Raw genomic sequence first — 20,704 nt, 5'->3', positions numbered from 1 at the left:
AGGCTTGCTGCCACCAAATGTGCTTTGGCTCAGGCATGTTCAAAAATATTTTGGCAATTTCTTGCATGGAATAGCCTTATTTCTCAGATCAAGAATATACTGACGAGTTTCAGAAGAAAGTTATTTGTTTCGAGCCATTTTGAGCCTGTAATCGAACCCACAAATGCTGATGCTCCAGATACTCAACTAGACTAAAGAAGGCCAGTTGTATTGCTTCTTTAATCAGAACAACAGTTTGCAGATGTGCTAACATAATTGCTAAAGGGTTTTCTAATGATCAATTAGCCTTTTAAAAGGATAAACTTGGATTAGCTAACACAACTTGCCATTGGAACACAGGAATGATGGTTGCTGATAATGGGCCTCTGTACGCCTATGTAGATATTCCATAAACAAATCTACCGTTTCCAGCTATAATAGTAATTTACAACAACATCAACAATGTCTACACTGTATTTCTGATCAATTCGATGTTATTTTAATGGACATTTTCTAAGTGACCCCAAACCTTTGAACGGTAGTATATAAGAGAGAGAGAGAGAGAGAGAGAGAGAGAGAGAGAGAGAGAGAAGATCGAGAGATGAGAGAGAGAGAGAGAGAGAGAGAGAGAGAGAGAGAGAGAGAGAGAGAGAGAGAGAGAGAGAGAGAGAGAGAGAGAGAGAGAGAGAGAGAGAGAGAGAGAGAGAGAGAGAGAGAGAGAGAGAGAGAGAGAGAGAGAGAGAGAGAGAGAGAGAGACCTTTGAATAACACGTTATGAAGGAAATTATGGCTTTCATGGGGGCTTTCATCAAACTTCATAATGACATGCAATAACATATACACCTTCTGTTGCCATTAAATACAGAGTTTACTCAATTGTAAATAGATTCTTTGATATGGAGGGAGATAAAGCTGGCGTAGAAAGACTGATTTCCGTCGGCCAGACGGCTTTCTCTCAAATACCGGAGGAGTCAGATAGAATGTTCCTTTTCATAGTTTCCATGGAAACAAACAAATCTACACTTTCTCAAGGCAAGGGAGCAGGTAAATAATGGGGCTGATTTATCCATGTCAATATCACTAAAGCTTTAGAAATCTACAAAGTTTTGAGCTCCTTCGGAACTAATATAATTTATCTGGTCATTTGTCAAACTTTGGTTAGATAACATGTTCACTATTGAATACTTAATATGTGATTTGGACCTTCAATTGCCATAAAGAAATGTGAATTATTTGAAACCCTGGGTGCTTAGTCTTGGCATTCTAAAATGATTAGATAAACCTTTCACAATATATTGTCTATAATGTATTTCATAATTGTAATCTAAATCATTCATGGCTAAAATTATTCACAAATATAATGGTCTCTGAAATACATACCTTCCCAATCTTTAACCTCTATAACTCACTGAAACTACTTCTTGACACTTTATAATTTTGTTCATCATTCAGATTTAAAATCTGAATAGACTTCTATTTCTGACAAAACAGCAGTAATACTGTTCCACTTCTCTTTAGCTAAGATATTTTTGAGAAATCTGCCAAGACCTTTTAAACTTTGATTTTCCAAGAAATCAGATTTACCTTGGCCACCTGCTAAGCCACCCAGGACAGGATCATGCTCCCCATGTAGTGGTTGTATTGGTGAATGTAAAATGTGTGTTTACAGCCTGGTAAGCCAACGTTAAGCCCACTGTCTGCTCAGCACTGGGGATCAGAGAGGCAGGCCTCAGGGCATCTGTCTGATGGGGAAGGGTGGTGGCTTGGGTGTGTGGATGCGTTTGCGTACGTGCATGCATATGTGTGTGCATGCATACCTGTCCATACTGTATGTGGGTGTTTTTATAGTTTCACTGCAGCTGCCCCCCAACTGAAACCAGCACTCAGCCAGACAGCTCTGTCACTGCAGGGGGGGTTGGGTCTCTTGAGCCCGCCCAGACATAGATTACACTGAAACACCTCTTTCATTCCTACTGACGCATTATCATGTAGAGATTTCCGTGCTGTGTATCCAATCTGACTCTGCAGGTAAATGTAGAATCTGTTCCATTGTCAAATTTGTCAAATGTTGCCAAATCCCCTTGATTCCTCCATGGCTGAGAATTCTGTTCCTCCATCTCATGACACAATAAAGTTCAGGTATTAGACCTGAAAGTGGAGGCAATTGGAAGAGTCATTTGATGATTCCTGTCTTCTTCTTAGCTCTGAAATACTTGGAAATATGGAAATTGAAGCAAAAACAGTGTCTGTCTCTAGACTGTAGTAGAAAGTTACCATTAATATTGCATCAGTAAAAACATACAATTCTGTATCAAGTAAAAGTGTTTTGCAGGCAGACTTTGATTTTGAGAAAGAAAATTATTAAATGATCTTTGACATTTATATTTGTGGTTTATTTATGGCATTTGTCATTTCCATGCCTTCAGTATCTTATTAGCATTTCTCTATAAATAACGTTTCTTTGTCACTGTACATTTTTTATTCAAGGGAAATACAATATTCAATCTCAAGTCAACATTTGTTGCTTGACTGTTGCCAGCTGCTTTAGACAACAAACGGACAATACATTGAATGCATGCTCACCTCTAAAGTGGCAGGGTTATTTGTGAGACAGGTGTGGGCTCCAGAAGAGAGGAAATAATAGAGAATCATTAAAGTCCTTCTGGTAAAAAAATCCAGCTCACCCAGACAAGATGTGCTTGACAAAGGAAGAATAGTTGACGCATCCGTTGGCGTCCTCTTGGCCCGCCAGCAGCCTGTCCACCTCATCCTCTCCCCCAGGGTGGCCAGCACGTGACAGCTCAGTGCCCATGATAGTGCCATTGCCCTGCTTGTCAAAGACCCGCAGGCCCTCGACAAAGTCCTCAAAGTTACCCTGGTCCTTGGAGTGGGAAATGTGCTGCAGCATGGGCAGGAAGTTCTCAAAGTCCACCAGCATGCTGCTCATGTCTTCCGGCCGAGGCTTGCCAAACACCTTCAGGATGTTGGTGTTGCCCACAACACATTGCTACACTGGGCAAATGTGATCTTCATCTCCCCCGTGGGCGTGCGGTTGAACAAGGTGAGAGCCTCCTTGAACTCCTCGATCTGGTCGGCGCTGTATTCGAGGGGGATGCTATTGGGGTCAAAGTCGGGCTCCTTGGGGCCTTCGACCACGGGTTCAGGGGTCGGCATGGGCTTGGCAGCAGGTGCTTCCTCCTTGGCGGGCTCTGCCTTTTTGGGCTCAGTTTTCTTGGCTTCCACCTTTTTGGGGGTCATGGTGCTGAATGTGGGGGGGTTCCAAGGTGAGCGAGAGTGTGAAGGGAGGGAGGAGGCTATTTCTAAGCACAAATGGTCAAAGGCTCTCCTGAAGCTTTTATATGTACTTCGCCTGGGAGGGGAGATGGGGCCGATAAATAAGGTCCTATGGCACACTATAAAAGGAAGAAACCTGAAATAGATCCTCCTGTCTGTGGCGTAACAATTAGGTATTGTTCTCAGCTGCTATCATCAAGCCGACAGGGCTCTCCACTGTCATTAACCAGTGTCCAGCTACATTATCCCAAAATGTTCTGCCTCACTGATGGGTGCAGGCAGGAATTAGGACACACAGACAATGTATTATTACTGAATGAGAACATTGAACAAAATAGCTTTTTTGACAATTGACTTTTTTGTCTGTTCATTAAAACTGAAAAACCTATCCTATGAGATGTTTCTATGACAGAGCAATGGTCAGTTTTTAATCAAATTTACTGAAGTAAAAAAGGAATGTTTGTATATGAAATTTGGTTATACCTTTGGCTCACGGAGAATACGCTCATTTTGACATCTATTTACTTTAGCATGGGCTATGCCAAGGTTCTGCTGTATATGTTTCTGAAATCAATTCCAGTGTACAATCCATATTTGTTGGATTAGTGTCTCTAGTGCACCTGTTTGGCTCTTTGCTTTGATGGGCAGTTTAAAGTGATAGAATGACTGATTTATTTTATGTTCTCCCTTTAAAAGAATATCTGACTGTTGAAAGTTATTATACATGCTGGTGTTTATTACATGTTTATAGTCCCGCTAATACATTGCATGTGTAGAAAACATGTATAATCAACTGACGTCAAGATATCTACTTCAAATATTTTATTCAAAACAGAAGAAACCCTGTTCCTTTTCCTCAAAATAGTATATAAAATACTTTCCAATGCCCAGGGAAAGCAAACTGCGGATGCAGTCAAATCCGGTTTTATGTTATTGAACATACTTTGTAGCGCTCTTCAACTTAGTGCCGTCATACATATTTATTTCCTAATGATGAAAAGCCTCCATCTTTGTTTTCATTTAAATGACTCGATGTGCCGAGTGAATGAGATGATAAGGCTTGATGGAAATGCATTAAAAGGCATTAAGCCTCATGAATCTCCCTTCCAATGCAGAGGTTAATCAATGCTCAGTCAAGCACATCTTCTGTAGCATCCAATGTAATAATGGACAAAGCACTGGTTGAAAGAAAACAATGAAATATAACATTTTATAAACCTCAGTCCCACTAGCAAAGGTTATGACCAAAGGAGCCTATGGCTTGAAACAAGAGTATTATGTTTAATGACAAAAGGCTCTGATAAAAGAAATGCTCGACTACATAGAAGTCTACACACAGTTGTACACAAACACAATCATAGTACTTGTGTGCTATGTGTGTGTGTGCATATACTGTATGTCTTCTCTTGATCATACTCTGTGGTAGTCAGGGTTACAAGGTCAAGTAACTAGTGCAGTTATAGTATGTATGCCCATTAAATAAATAAAATGACCCTCAGCTTAGGTTTCTGCTGTATTCATTTAGGCTTCTGCTCCTCAATAATTTCCCGTAATTGAACGTTGATAAATTAATCAACCAAAATCCATTTAATTTACGGGAGTGAGGGCATGTTTAGGATGGACCATACTGCACCCCAATTTTAATCTATCACGGCTACATTCATTTTACACACACAATGCAATTCATCATCTCAGTTGAGAGGCAGCCAAAGCATGGCATGGCATGATCGCATTATCCATTTACCCTAGTCTATTGACCATGCAAGTCCCACTCAATCCTTCACTGTGAAGTAGGGACACTTTCAGTGTGTGTGTGTGTGTGTGTGTTTGGCTATGCTTAAGATCATTATCTCCCTTTTCCTTACCTTAGAGGTCACATGGCCAGCAGGCCTGACAGCTCGTTTGTCCTCTTTTAGTGTGTGTGTGTGTGTGAGTGAGAGTGAGAGTGAGAGTGAGAGTGAGAGTGAGAGTGATAGAGAGAGAGAGAGAGAGAGAGATTGGCCATATGCATTTAGAAAAGGCAGAATGGAACATAAATTCTCTGAAAAATATTCACAGAACTGTCTAGCTACATCCATCATTTATGAAGCGATTTAAATTGAGAAAATTGTAGTTCAGTGTGTCAAATCTCATTTGCTAACCTGTTCACTTGGATGGGGATAGATTTGCCGCTAATAATCACTTCCATTTTGCCCACCAATAATTTCCTGAATTACGATTAATCAATATATGACAATTAAGGCGACCTTCTGAAAAGTGTCCTCTGTCAAGAGTAATTCTAGGGGCATACCATCTAATAGGCTTGTGACTTATTAGGGTGTTGTGGATGGGGATGGAGGAAGGCCTTAAACCATGAGCTATGGCTCTGAAGATCACAAGTTCAATCCCAGTGCTAGGCAATCATTTTAAAAACCTATCCCAAACCTTAACCATTACCTACTTTCACTTCATCCATAGACATTGATTTCATTGTTCAGTCAGTGCAAGTTTGGCTTTAGACAACAAACGGAAATTATTGTATAGGAAATGAAGTATACACAATGTACTGTGGTTCTAGCTCTGGCTGTATAACACCAGATAAAATACCAGAATGCAATATCTATCCCCCTGTCTACTTACCTGTGTGGAGTTAGTATGTCCTGCGGTGAAATGTGTCATCGGTATTCACAAACCTGTGACAGTTGTTCTCTTTGAGATGGTAACCATATTCATATGTCATAAATATGGTATGACGGCTGCTGCGGTCAACATTATCACTGTACATCCTTTTCAGGGAGGACACCACAGATTTAGCTTAGTTCTGTGTGAGGTAGACACCACTCTTGCAAACTGACCGAAGTATCTGTTGCTGAGTAGTCATGCGGTAATATTGTGAGCACTTAGGCAACAGTTATACAATCTGAAAAAGTCCCATATATATACCAAAAGCCCTGTCTCCCCACAGTCATCCCCCTCTTGACGACAAGCATTGGTGATTCGTTCCCCATGTGTCCCTTATGTGTATGAACAGGCCAATGCAGGAAGAGTGGGGAGGGACAGAGAGCTCTTAAGCCCAGAGATAAGACCAGGAATGAAGGCAGGCTGGGTGGCTGGCAGGGCTTGCTGGTTGTCTGCCCAGGAGCCATTGGTGGTTGAGAACAACTGAGGGCTAGCAGAGGGGCTCAGTGGGGTTGGAGGTTAACATATCTGATGATGAAACTGACATTTCACTGGAAGAACAAAATAACCCTCATCTAATGAAAGCATAGAGCAGGGCTGGGGCCACATTCCTTTCCACGACCCTGGGAGTCATTCAGATGCTCTCGAGATCTTGAGCATTGAGCATTGTTCACGCTTGGAGTCAAAGGCAGACGTAGTCAAGCTCTATTTCCAAGAGTCTGTTTTCTGCTAAGATCTGACATACAGTGCATTCGGAAAATATTCAGACTCTTTGGCTTTTTCCACATATTGATACGTTACAGCCTTTTTCAAAATGGATTAAATAATTTTTTCCCTCATTAATCTACACACATTACCCCATAATGACAAAGCAAAAACAAACATATAAAAAATAAACAACTGAAATATCACATTTACATAAGTATTCAGACCCTTTACTCAGTACTTTGTTGACGAACATTTTGGCAGCGATAACAGCCTCGAGTCTTGTTGAGTATGACACTATAAACTTGGCACACCTGTATTTGGGGAGTTTCTCTCATTCTTTTGTGCAGATCTTCTCAAGCTCAGTAAGGTTGGATGGGGAGTGTCGCTGCACAGCTATTTTCAGGTCTCTCCAGAGATGTTAGATCGGGTTCAAGTCCAGGCTTTGGCTGGGCCACTCAAGAACATTCAGAGACTTGTCCTGAAGCCGCTCCTGCATTGTCTTGGCTGTGTGCTTAGGGTTGAACCTTCGCCCCAGTCGAAGGTGAACCTTCGCCCCAGTCGGAGGTCCTGAGCACTCTGGAGCAGGTTTTCATCAAGGAGCTCTCTGTACTTTGCTCCATTCACCTTTCCCTCGATCCTGACTAGTCTCCCAGTCCCTGCCGCAGAAAAACATCCCCACAGATTGATGCTGCCACCACCATGCTTCACCGTAGGGATGGTGCCAGGTTTCCTCCAGATGTAACGCTTGGCATTCAGGCCAAAGAGTTCAATCTTGGTTTCAAACTCCAAGCGGGCTATCATAGGCCTTTTACTGAGGAGTGGCTTCCATCTGCCCACTCTACCATAAAGGCCTGATTGGTGGAGTGCTGCAGAGATGTTTGTCCCTCTGGAAAGTTCTCCCATCTCCGCAGAGGAACTCTGGAGCTCTTTCAGAGTGACCATCGGGTTCTTGGTCACATCCCTGACCAAGGCCTTTCTCTCCCTCAGTTTGGCCGGGTAGCCACCTCTAAGAAGAGTCTTGGTGTTTCCAAACTTCTTCCATTTAAAAATTATTGAGGCCACTGTGTTCTTCGGGACCTTCAATGCACTAGAAATGTGTTGATACCCTTCCCCAGATCTGTGCCTCGACATAACCCTGTCTCTGAGCTCTGTGGACAATTCCTTTGACCTCAAGGCTTGGTTTTTACTCTGACATGCACTGTCAACTTTGGAAACTTATATAGACATGTATGTACCTTACCAAATCATGTCCAATTGAATTTACCACAGGTGGACTACAATCAAGTCGTAGAAACATCTCAAGGATGACCAATGGAAGCAGGATGCACCTCAATTTCGAGTCTTATAGGAAAGGGTCTGAATACTTATGTAAATAAGGTATTTAATATATTTTAGAATAAGGCTGTAATGTAACAAAATGTGTAAAAGGTCAAGGGGTCTGAATACTTTCTGAATTTAATTTATTTTTATTTTTATTATTATTAAACCTTTATTTAACCAGGAAGGGCTCAATGAGATTGAGATTGAATGCAGTGAATGCACTGTAGTTGCCACTCACATAGGTGCCACTGGACAGTAGGGCTTTTACCAGCCCTACTGTCTGTTATTGAAATTATAGTATGTACTATAGCCCTTCTTATGATGACCTAAGGCTCAACACATCATGCTGACATTCTTAAGGTTAAGACAACACCTGTACTGATATGGATTGATCCTTCCAAAAGAAAAAACTCACCATGCATCAACACTCTCCACATGATGTTCTGTCTTCCCGGAACGCAGTAAACTTAAACAACAACATTATTCCTTGTTTTCATTATCTAGATATCCAATGATGATATGGTGCTGTCATATATCATAATAATGGAGTGATTGCTGCCCGAACCATTTTGCGGACATCTGTGTAAACATTGTAATTAATAATGTGTGTGATACATTTTAGCTGGTGAAGGTAATGCCTGTATTAATACTTCACTCTCTTAATTATACAATGGTTGTCAGTTTGATCATTTCCCCCTCTTGCTCTTTTCCTCTTGCTTACAATGATAGAAATTGAAAAACTACAAAAATGAAAGTGCATTTCACAGTCTATTGAAGCAAGGCAAGCAATTTGAAATGAATCAAAACATAATACGGTTTACAACATGATAAAGAGGTGCCGTATATGAAAAGAGGGGAGTCATTTTGTGATACGCGTTCTTCAGTTTTAGATGACCACATTTGGAATGGAAGGCTACATATCCCATTTGCATTATGCTGTATGTTGCTCCTTATATTTTAAAATGCTTTACATTGAAAAGTAAAGAGTTTGAGTAAGTTTTGCCATGATTCCTCCTTGATCTTTCAACATTACAGCCTAATAAAAAAATGTCCTCAGCAATCTCCACACAATACCCCACAATGACAAAGTGAAAACAGGTTTCTAGAAACATTTGCAAAAAAATAAATAAAAAACCTTATTCACTTAAGTATTCAGACCCTTTGCTATGAGACTCGAAATTGAGCTCAGGTGCATCCTGTTTCCATTGCTAATCCTAATCCAACTTGGAGTCCACCTGTTGTAAATGCAATTGGTTGGACATGATTTGGAAAGACACACACCTGTCTATATAATGTCCCACAGTTGACAGTGCATGTCAGAGCAAAAAAACAAGCCCTGAGGTCGAAGGAATTGTCCATAGAGTTCCGACACGGGATTGTGTCGAGGCACAGATCGGGGAAAGGTACCAAAACATTTCTGCTGCATTGAAGGTCCCCAAGAACACAGTGGCCTCAATCAGTCTTAAATGGAAGAAGTTTGGAACCACCAAGACTCTTCCTAGAGCTGGCCGGCTGGGCAAAACTTCTCAGGGGAAAAGGGCCTTGGTCACCTCCACCTCCCTCCCTCGATGGTCACTCTGACAGAGCTCTAGAGTTCCTCTGTGGAGATGGGAGAACCTTCCAGAAGGAAAACCATCTCTGCAGCACTCCACCAATCAGGTCTTTATGGTATAGTGGCCAGACAAAAGCCACTCCTCAGTAAAAGGCAAATGACAGCCCGCTTGGAGTGTGCCAAAAGACACCTAAAGGACTCTCAGACCATGAGAAACTCTGGACTCTCAGACCATGAGAAACTCTGGTCTCTGGTCTGATGAAACTAAGATTGAACTCTTTGGCCTGAATGTCAAGCGTCACGTCTGGAGGAAACCTGGCACCATCCCTACGGTGAAGCATGGTGGTGGCAGCATCATGTTTTTCAGTGGCAGGGACTAGGAGACTAGTCAGGATCGAAGCAAAGATGAACGGAGGAAAGTACAGAGAGATCATTTATGAAAACCTGCTTCAGAGCACTCAGGACCTCAGACTGGGGGCGAAGGTTCACCTTCCATCAGGACAAGGACTCTAAGCACACAGCCAAATCTCTGAATGTCCGTGAGTGGCCTAGCCAGATCCCGGACTTGAACCAGATCTAAAGTCTCTGGAGAGACCTGAAATAGCTGAAATAGCTGCACAGCTATTACCTGAGACCTGAAATAGCTGAATAGCTGTGAAGCAACACTCCCCATCCAACCTTGAGAAGATCTGCAGATCTATAGGCTGTAATCGCTGCCAAAGGTGCTTCAAGAAAGTACTGAGTAAAGGGTCTGAATACTTGTGTGTCACGTATACTCCCTCTCCGGCTTCTAGGTAATCAGGCTGTGGATTATCCCACACACCTGTCACCATCGTCAAGCGCACCAGCGCCTCATGACACTCACCTGGACTCCATCAACTCCTTGATTATCTTCCCTATATCTGTAACTCCCCTTGGTCCATTCCTCAGGTGTTATTGACTGTCGGTGCGTTGTTTGTGTTTCGTGTTTATTGTTTTGTTTATTTATTAAAATACTCACTCCCTGTACTTGTTTCCCGACTCTCAGAGCACTGTTACATTGTGTGATATTTCAGCTACATACTGCCCTTCATGTTTTTTGTCCTTCCAAACAAGGGTGAGCGTTGTCGTCTCTCCTCAAAAAATATTCATGTTTATATATATAGAAATTGATTCAACACTCTGAACACTTGTCTTTGAAAAAACGACTGAACATCATCTCACCCTTACCGTAACTCTCATTGTCAATAGTGTAACATACCCTAATGTGGATTAGTACACAAGACGTGTCACTTTTCAGAGCATCTAATAGTATGGCCATAATATCAGGCCTAGATCTTGTGTTTCTTCCCTTTTTTGAGAATTCCGACAGGTACACTAACCCACTTTGCACATCAACCAGAAGAAGTCCAATTAGAGGAGTCCTAGTTATATTGGGTCAATTGGAGCACATAAAACTGTCAGCCGGAATATGAGTTGGACATCTATCTACTGGGAGATCATCATTGGAGAGCGAGGGAGTTTCCTGAAACAAACCCAAATAACAAGAGACAAGGTAGCCAAAGGTGACCTTAACAAATAACATATTTTAACCACAGCAAACAAATTGTTCTCCCTAAAATAGTTTACAGGTATTATTATGAATAGTAGGGTTTGGGGTTTGTGGTTTTCAAGCCATTTCCTGCATTATCGTCTCCTTGCCTCACACATTTCACCATAAAAAGTGAAAAGAGTCCCCTTTTTTCTCAGCCCAAAGATATTTTGTTTGATTGTCCACCACCCTATAAATAAACCATCTCTGGAGTTAGTGAGTTTCCTTCTGTTTACTCTAAGCAAGGGCAGGGTGATAACAGTGGAAATGGCAGAGGTCACGTGCCCTCTCCCCCCACCTGTCCTCCCCTGCTAAGAATAAGAACTGTGCCCGTGTTCCCTAGGCCCGGTTCGGGAACGGGAGATTAGGGAAGTTCCCATGTTATTCAAACCTCTCTCCATCCTTGGCTCCCAAAGTGAGGTCTTGGCTCCATGGCAGTAGTCCCCCTGTTCTGCTATGCTGGTCTATATCAGATGCAGTCTGCAGCAGTGCTCTGAGTGGGTCTGTAAATCGCTTGTACCTGTTTATCACACCGGCACACAGGCTTATTAGGGGGTTCTCAAAGCTTGCCAGGCGCTTTTCCCAGCTGGATTGCCTATTTGTTTACCTCAGGCCTATAATCCTGGCAGCAGTGGACCAATCATTTCTTCAAACTGTTTATTTTCCAGGCCTTCTATGACCTTAAATGTATTGTCTCGTACAGTTAATGTCAGAAATGGGGTGCCACCCTGGAGGCTAACAAACTCCTAAAGTCTACACACTCTTAGAAAAAAAGGTGCTATCTAGAACCTAAAAGGGTTCTTCGGCTGTCCCCATAGGAGAACCCTTTTAGGTTTCAGGTACAACCCTTTTGTTTCCAGGTAGAACCCTTTTGAGTTCCATGTAGAACCTTCTACACAGATGGTTCTACATGGAACCCAAAAGAGTTCTACCTGGAACCAAAAAGGGTTATCTTGTGGGGACAGCAGGAGAACCCTTTAGGAACCCTTTTTTTCTAAGAATGTACCTTTCAAGGAAGACAACAGGAAGTTTCAATACCACCTCATAATTTATTCACCAACATTGTAGACATTTTTGACATTCTAAGCACCTTACATTACAAAGCTGTGTGTGTTTATTCTGCAGTTGTTGTGTTTATTTGTCATTATTTTGTCTTTACCTGTGTCTATATCTATTAGGTTAGCGCTGCCAGATCCTCTAATATTCAAATCAGTATGCATTTGATGACTGGCGCATTCCGCAGCTGGTTCAAACGTATCAGACTGTTAGCCAAATCAAATCTCATTTTGGCTCAGTATTGCTTAATTGCTGATTCAGCTTTGATCGTGACTTCCCCAGGTAACCAACTTTTCTAATAAGCTAAGTGCCTCTCAAACACTGGGACTGTGAGAATGAAATAGGGTCCCTAGTGACCCTAGTGATTCGGGCTGGATAGTATCTACCCATCCCTTCTAGAAGGCTCATCTTAGTTTGCAACATTCATCATTTGCAACAATCTCAGAGAGAGGTAAACATTGTCTCTCAGGTAAGCATAGCAGAGATGATATCTTACTTTGGAGGTGTTACAGGAGCTGTGGACATTTAAATTACTGCACTTGGCTCCAGCGTGGCTATATCTACATTGTTTCTGTATTGTTGTTCACTTTTAAACCGTTGATCATATCATTTTAGTCATACTTTTGGTGCAAGATTTATGGTCATATTTTCACGCCGAAGTGGTGAAAGAGATTACATTTCTGCAAAATACTTTGAGGTTCAACTACTGAAGCAAAATAAGTTGTGGCTTATCTATAGCATTAGTTTAAAACTTGAAGTGTAACCCAATCCCCTGTTTTCTTAATCCTGACCCTAGGCTGGCATTATCCACATTCAGTTTATTCAGTCAAACACCCTTTGCAACGCAACATCCATCCAGCAGCATTCTGCACTAACTGTAATTTTTATTCAGACATTTGGTTCAAAAAAATAAATAATCATAACATTTAAAACTATATAAATATAAAAATATATACAAAAATAAGACTCAAATATCGAAAAGAATTAACAAAGACAAATAGAAACAAATTTGTGTTGATTTGGCACTCGAGCATCAATACATTACCCATCCCTTAACACCGTCAACCAAGAGTCAAGACTAAACCAATTCACCTTGGTGGTGTGCAGACTGGTTTTATATTATTCTTAACGATTTCAGAGCAAAACCAGACAAAAATGCAACAATATGTCTGTGAATCGATATGTTCACAGTATTATGAATGAATTGTGGTTTATTTGGGAGCATTTCGTAATGTGACTGATTTTACGAATTGCATTAGTACAAAGTTAGAGGTGTGCTATTTGATAGATTCCCCGCTCCCCCTACCTCGGGCTTCCAGTGGGGAGACCTGAGGTCAACCTAGACCCGCCCCCCTACCTCGGGCTTCCAGTGGGGAGACTTGAGGTCAACCTAGACCCGCCCCCCTCTCCATCTCGTACTTCTGAGTGGGAGACCTTCCCAGGCAGTAGCCTGCCTAGCTCACAAACTAGAATCAGGACGTCCACTCCGACAAGGTTAATTGACCCACAGTCCAACACGGTGACATGATATCATTGACGTGACGGGCAAATAAGTGATAGAAAACAGATCGCGCAAATGTCCCCATTCCAAAACATGTTGTGTGGGTGGCCGTGCCGCTTCCAGCAAGGTGCTGCCCGGGGCGGCTGCCCGTGTCCTAAATCCTATACCTAAATCCGCCACTGCATCCATCTAACCAAGACTTAACTGGCTCTGGGTACGAGCGCATGACTGCTTCAAAAAATGTCTTTCTTTGAATCAGTTTATTGATGAACATCCCCATTACATACACACAACCCAGGGATGTGCTGTGACCCTGTGTGTCAAACATCCATAGGGAACGTGTTTCCACATGGAAAAGATAAATAAAGCTCAGTGCAGAGCAGACGGGACCCGCCGGTTATGCCATCTGCTAGGGCTAGATCAATAGTTTTTTTTCTATACTTTATTAAGCCGGGGGATTTTTATTGGACTAAACAGCATTCGCGAGCAACAGCTGGGATCAATGTATCAGCACCAAATGAGTGCATAAATAAAGATATAAATGATTATGAGGGATACAGCGCCCAGCAGGATGTTAGCTATCTCCTTACTGGAGCTGAGATTTAAAGCAGGGCTTTGATGCCATGACACAGCGGGAGCGCCGCCTCCTATTAGGAATTAGGGTGTGTTGAGGGAGGAGTGGGAGAGAGAGAGAGATTTGGCCGGAAATAGATTATCTCCAAAAACCATATGGGTGTTATTTCTTTAATCTCTGATGAGAAACTGTAATAGTCAGATATTAATTGAAATCCCTAGATTCTGTGACTTCCTTGTCTGATGCCTTCTTCTTCTGTTACAATTTTTTTTTAAAGGGGGCAGAAGAAAACATGTATTATATCAAATGTGGTATAGTAGTGTAAAAAGACATAACATATAAATCATGAACACTGTCTAATTGCCTTTTTTCTGTAAATACAAATATCATTGTACAGAACGAACCATGACTGGATTATAGACTGGAGACAATTGCTTGAAAGACAGAGCGAGAGGGCTTTGCTGAGGCATCCCGGTGCATAAGAGACAAAAGCAATTTCCCCTGACGTTTGCATGTGTTACAAAAATAATACAACATCTCTGAGTGGTCCTGTTTCATAAATGCTCAAGTCTATTGGGATGTGTAGGCTGAGCTCCAGCGGCAGAAATGTTTATATTAAAATATATAAATGAGGTCAACAAACTGTAACCCTAATCCAGCATACATTACTGTAATACCACCCAACCTAGTCCACTGTATGATATCTATACCATGCCTCCTGAGTTCTGTGTGGTGAGTGCATGTGGCGTGTGTATGGTATGTGTGTGTGAGAGAGGGGGAGGAAAAGAGAGGTAGAGAGAGAGCAAGAGATAGCAAGAGATAGAGACAGAGCAGGAGATAGAGTGTGAGAGTGAGATAGAGATAGAGAGAGCGATAGAGAGAGGTGAGGAGAGATCCTACTCTGTCCAGTGTGAGTTGGTTGGGGATTGAGAAATCCATGGAGCAGTGCACTCACCCAAAAACGATAGCCTGACTTCAAGGCTAATGTTAAGCGAACCTCCCCTGCACACTGCTGTTTGCTCTTGGGCAGAGGGATTCCTGGCTTTACAATAACAAATGACTGCCCAGCCATTTCTTGCTTATTTTTCGTTCACATATCCATTCATTTTGTCATCTATCCATTTGTACAAACGGCTAATCAGGGCGTGCTCGATTTTCTAGGAGGGCAGGGGAGATGAGAGGAAAAGCACTACTTGAATTTCACAGCTCACAAGACAATGTGCACCTCTCATGCTGGTCTCTCTGTCTCTCTTTCTCTCACATACAGACATGTGCACGCACGCACGCACGCACGCACGCACGCACGCACGCACGCACACACACACACACATACATACATACATACATACATACATACATACATATACATACAAAAAATATATAATAATGTTATTCTCCTTACATGTGAAAAGACTGTGTTAACATGTTGCAGTAGTAATGTTACTACAGGTGGAATTAGGGTGACCACTTCTAAAAAGGCTAAATTCAGGATAAGGGAAGGATTTTGCGGGAAATTCGCAGAATGATTTTTGGACAGGCAGGTTAATGGGTCACTTTCAAATGGCGACATAGTTCTAATGTATAAAGGTCACAGCATGTTAAATACACAGAGTAATAGGGTTTTTATATGGTGCTATCCTCTAGTGTCACATTTGTGCCATTAATATAAAGCAAATCTTCTGAATTCAAAAACAAGTGTCTTAGTATTGCAAACAAAAATAATTATATTGAAAGCAAAACATGAACTGAAATGTATTGATAGGAAAACAAAATATTGCAAGGAAATTATTTCGAAATGTGAGGATAAATGAATTATAAATGAATGCAAAAAAAATAAGATAAATCTATTAACTAAAACGTCTGCCTATCTCCTGCAATTTTCCCTATCTTTGTTAACCTGGCCTTTGCTATAGCTGATTATTTTCCAGTTGCAAGTTTTGTCAGATTCGTTCCAGCAACATAGCACCCTGCATCCCACTGCTTGTTTGCCTCTGTAGCTAAGAAAGGTCGGTCCTGGTCGGTCCCTGGTCAGTCCCTGGTCAGTCCCTGGTCAGTCCCTGGATGGGAAACCAGATGTAGCTGGAAGTGGCAAAGATAAATATCTGGGGGAAAAAAAAAAAAATTCACGTGATTTTTTCACGCATTTGTTTTTGTAAGGGCACCCACGTGACACACACACCGCCGCCCTCTACATACTGTAGGTCAGAGCTCTAGGGAATGTTGGATCACCCTTCCTTTATATGACTCTGAGGTGTCGTGAAACCGATACACTCCTCATTGGAGCCCTTGATTGTATATGCTATTATTATGATTACACTGTGAATGATTTTGGGGTGAGTGCAATTCTTCTTACCCAACGGAGAGGATGTGCACTGTTGGCATATGTCGTCCTCCAATGACGTTCTCCCCACACTGTCATCCTTGGTCAGGTGTCTCATTATCTAATTGTGTAAGGGGCAGCTTCAGAACCTTCTCCTCTCCAATAACCAACATTCTTTTCCTTATCATTCCCTGTCAACGTTAGGAGATGAATTGTGTCGTATATAGTCTGTGTTTATTGCCCTTGCATGTTTAAATGGCTGTCAGTTATTAAGAGGTAATGCAGTGGGAGCCTCTGCATTTGATTAGCTGTCTGGACCCTGAGGGCAGTGTGTGTGTGTGCGTGTGTGTATGTGTAGGAGAGTGTGTGTGTGTACTCTATTTGTTATTCTGATAGGTTGACACAGTGGGGCTAATTAATGAATATGTGAGAGATGCCTGCAGTTGTGAAACTGTTACAGAACTACTGTCTTTACAGACTGGAAATGCAGCTTGGAGTTTATTGGGACATGTGTTGAAAGCTGTTTTCCTGTCTTCTTGTTTTATTTGTGTATTTTACAGACTGTCTGACAAACTATTTGACAGCTCTTCAAATAATGTCGGTCTACACTGTTGGTTGTCGCCACTGTTTGAAATTCCAAAGAAATATGTCATAAAATACATATTTATCATACATACTATGTATGTTTTGTTGAGCTCTATGAATATACACTGAGTGTACAAACCAATAAGGTTTGACAGACTGACCAGGTGATTCCAGGGGAAAGCTATGATCCATTATTGATGTCACATGTTAAATCCACTTCAAATCAGTGTAGATGAAAAGGAGGTGAAAGGATTTTTAAGCCGTGAGACAATTGAGACATGGATTGTGTGTGTGTGCAATTCAGAGGGTGAATGGGCACGACAAAATATTTAAGTGCCTTTGAACGGGGTATGGTAGTAGGTGCCAGGCGCACCTGTTTGTGTCAAGAACTGCAAAGCTGCTGGGTTGCTTTCGACACCTGTTATGAGGGCAAATAGACTTCTCAAGCTATATTCTTCACTGCTTGTCCTTCAATTCCCTTTCTCTTTGCCTACTTTACAAAAGGTATTGGTTGGGTCTAACAATACCAAAAACCATTATTATTGTGGCAAGGTGTATGTCATATAGGACTTTGCCTCGTGGTCGCATCACACACATCTGTTAGCATTTATTTTCATAGAATTGCACTGACCATCCATATTTATTCCATGTTTATCTCTGTCTTCTGTTTTGAACCAGGCAGTACTGGATCTATAGGGGATTGTTATTTCTCAAGGTCCTGCCTTCTCTGGCAGCCATTACTCTGGCCTGCATCATCCTCCCTAGAGACAGCCATGGGCCATGTCGAATGTCACATGGAGAAGACCGCATTCACAAACAACCAAATGTTTCTCCAATCTAATCTAAAGGAGACACTCTGATAAATGAGCCTATCAGTAATGATGTAATTTGGAATCACATTCCTAGCTTATGAAGTGTCTTTATTCCATGTGTGTGATTGGAATCTGCATGCATCTTGTAAACAGATTCGCCTGTTAGTTTCTTTATGTTTTTGTTGTTTAATCGTGGACTAAATTACTTTTTTAGATGAACAACTCGTTTGTCAGATGTTCGCTTGTCAGATGTTACGTTTGTCAGATGTTACAAGGGACAATCAGCTGTTGCTACATCCATTTTTGTGCTTAGAAATTATTGATACATACCCATTGATTCTTGAATAATACAGTATAATTTATAAATGCCCCTTGAGCTCAGTTCAACTGTTATTCTCAATCCAAACCCAAAATATAAGCCTGTTTTATGCCAATATTTGTAAACAAACACTTTATAGCCCCAAAACATGGTTAAAACTATAATTTTGGTATCATGGATGATCAGTCATTGTATCCATAGCTCTGTCTATGAATTTGAAAGAGGTTACATTTCTCCAGCCCCATCCCTCAGCTTTTTACCGAAACAGGTGCAGAGAAAACACTTTGTTATGTTTTTTATTGCTGATTGCTGCTTTAAAAGTGGTCTACAAAGCAAGCTCTGTTTATATTTCACAAAATCTGTTTTGTAGATCCAGCTACATACAGAACAAATATATCTTACGTCACCATTAATTAGTGGATTAGCTGTCAGCAAATAAAGTATATAGTCTTTAATGTAATAATTATATACAGTTGAAGTCGGAAGTTTACATACACCTTATCTAAATACATTTAAACTCAGTTTTTCACAATTCCTGACATTTAATCCTAGTACAAATTCCCTGTCTTTGGTCAGTTAGGATCACCACTTTATTTTAAGAATGTGAAATGTCAGAATAATAGTAGAGGGAATTATTTTTTTCTGCTTTTATTTCTTTCATCACATTCCCAGTGGGTTAGAAGTTTACATACACTCAATAAATATTTGTTAGCATTGCCTTTAAATTGTTTAACTTGGGTCAAAGGTTTCAGGAAGCTTCCCACAATAAGTTGGGTGAATTTTGGCCCATTCCTCCTGACAGAGCTGGTGTAACTGAGTCAGGTTTGTAGGCCTCCTTGCTCGCACACTCTTTTTCAGTTCTGCCCATACATTTTCCATGGGATTTAGGTCAGGGATTTGTGATGGCAACTCCAATACCATGACTTTGTTGTCCTTAAGTCATTTTGCCACAACTTTGGAAGTATGCTTGGGGTCATTGTCCATTTGCGACCAAGCTTTAACTTCCTGACTGATGTCTTGAGATGTTGCTTCAATATAGCCACATAATTTTCCTGCCTCATGATGCCATCTATTTTGTGAAGTGCACCAGTCCCTCATGCAGCAAAGCACCCCCACAACATGATGCTGCCACCCCCGTTCTTCACGGTTGGGATGGTGTTCTTCGGCTTGCAAGCCTCCCCCTTTTTCCTCCAAACATAATGATAGTCATTATGGCCAAACAGTTCTATTTTTGTTTCATTAGACCAGAGGACATATCTCCAAAAAGTACAATCTTTGTCCCCATGTGCAGTTGCAAACTGTAGTCTGGCTTTTTTTATGGTGGTTTTGGAGCAGTGGCTTCTTCCTTGCTGAACGGCCTTTCAGGTTATGTCGATATAGGACTCGTTTTACTGTGGATATAGATACTTCTGTACCTGTTTCCTCCAGTATCTTCACAAGGTCCTTTGCTGTTGTTCTGGGATTGATTTGCACTTTTCACGCAAAAGTACGTTCATCTCTAGGAGACAGAACACGTCTCCTTCCTGAGCGGTATGACGGCTACGTGGTCCCATGGTGTTTATACTTGCGTACTATTGTTTGTATAAGTTTAGATTTTCCCATGATGTCAAGAAAAGAGGCACTGAGTTTGAAGGTAGGCCTTGAAATACATCCACAGGTACACCTCCAATTGACTCAAACTATGTCAATTAGCCTATCAGAAGCTTCTAAAGCCATGACATCATTTTCTGGAATTTTCCAAGCTGTTTAAAGGCACAGTCAACTTAGTGTATGTTAACTTCTGACCTACTGAAATTGTGATACAGTGAATTATAAGTGAAATAATCTGTCTGTAAACAATTGTTGGGAAAATTACTTGTGTCATGCACAAAGTAGATGTCCTCACCGACTTGCCAAAACTATAGTTTGTTAACAAGAAATTTGTGGAGTGGTTGAAAAACGAGTTTTAATGACTCCAACCTTAGTGTATGTACACTAAGGGCCTATAGGGCCTCTAAATAGTCCCTTTTCATGTAGGAGCATCATTAGATCTCGTCTCAAGACTGTTGACTACAGTAATGACTTTTCCATTCATATTTTGTATTTTAAGGGTTTATTGAACATCTCCATCATTTCCAATCGTTTAAACATTATCTAAGTGTTGATTTAGGCACATGTCTCTCTTGGCACATATGTCCAGTCCCTAGTTCTGCCTGCATGATCTGCAATGTTCCACTATTAGCATCTAGAAAAAAAGAAGAAAGTGGTCATTAGTTTCATTTATACCCATAATGCAACTCTTCCTGTTGAGAAATTGATTAGTGCTTGATATATTGGATTAATATTTCCATAATTTACTCTGAAGTCAACTTGTGTTGGTAGATGTTAATGTAATAGAAGTACTTCGAAGTTCTTTGAAGACAAATCTTGCAGATTCTTTGGAAAATTCCTGTCTTGACTGAATCAGCTTACGATTA

At 41.2% G+C, this 20,704-nt stretch overlaps 1 pseudogene; it reads right to left on the bottom strand.

Moving 5' to 3' along the window:
• Nucleotides 1-2,659: 2,659 nt before the first annotated feature.
• On the bottom strand, nt 2,660-3,237 carry LOC139544666 (myosin light chain 4-like; annotated as a pseudogene).
• Nucleotides 3,238-20,704: the final 17,467 nt, after the last annotated feature.

Source organism: Salvelinus alpinus, chromosome 18 (assembly GCF_045679555.1).
Source record: "Salvelinus alpinus chromosome 18, SLU_Salpinus.1, whole genome shotgun sequence".
In the NCBI taxonomy this organism is placed as follows: Eukaryota; Metazoa; Chordata; class Actinopteri; order Salmoniformes; family Salmonidae; genus Salvelinus; species Salvelinus alpinus.
This window is presented reverse-complemented; position numbering and strand designations above follow the sequence as displayed.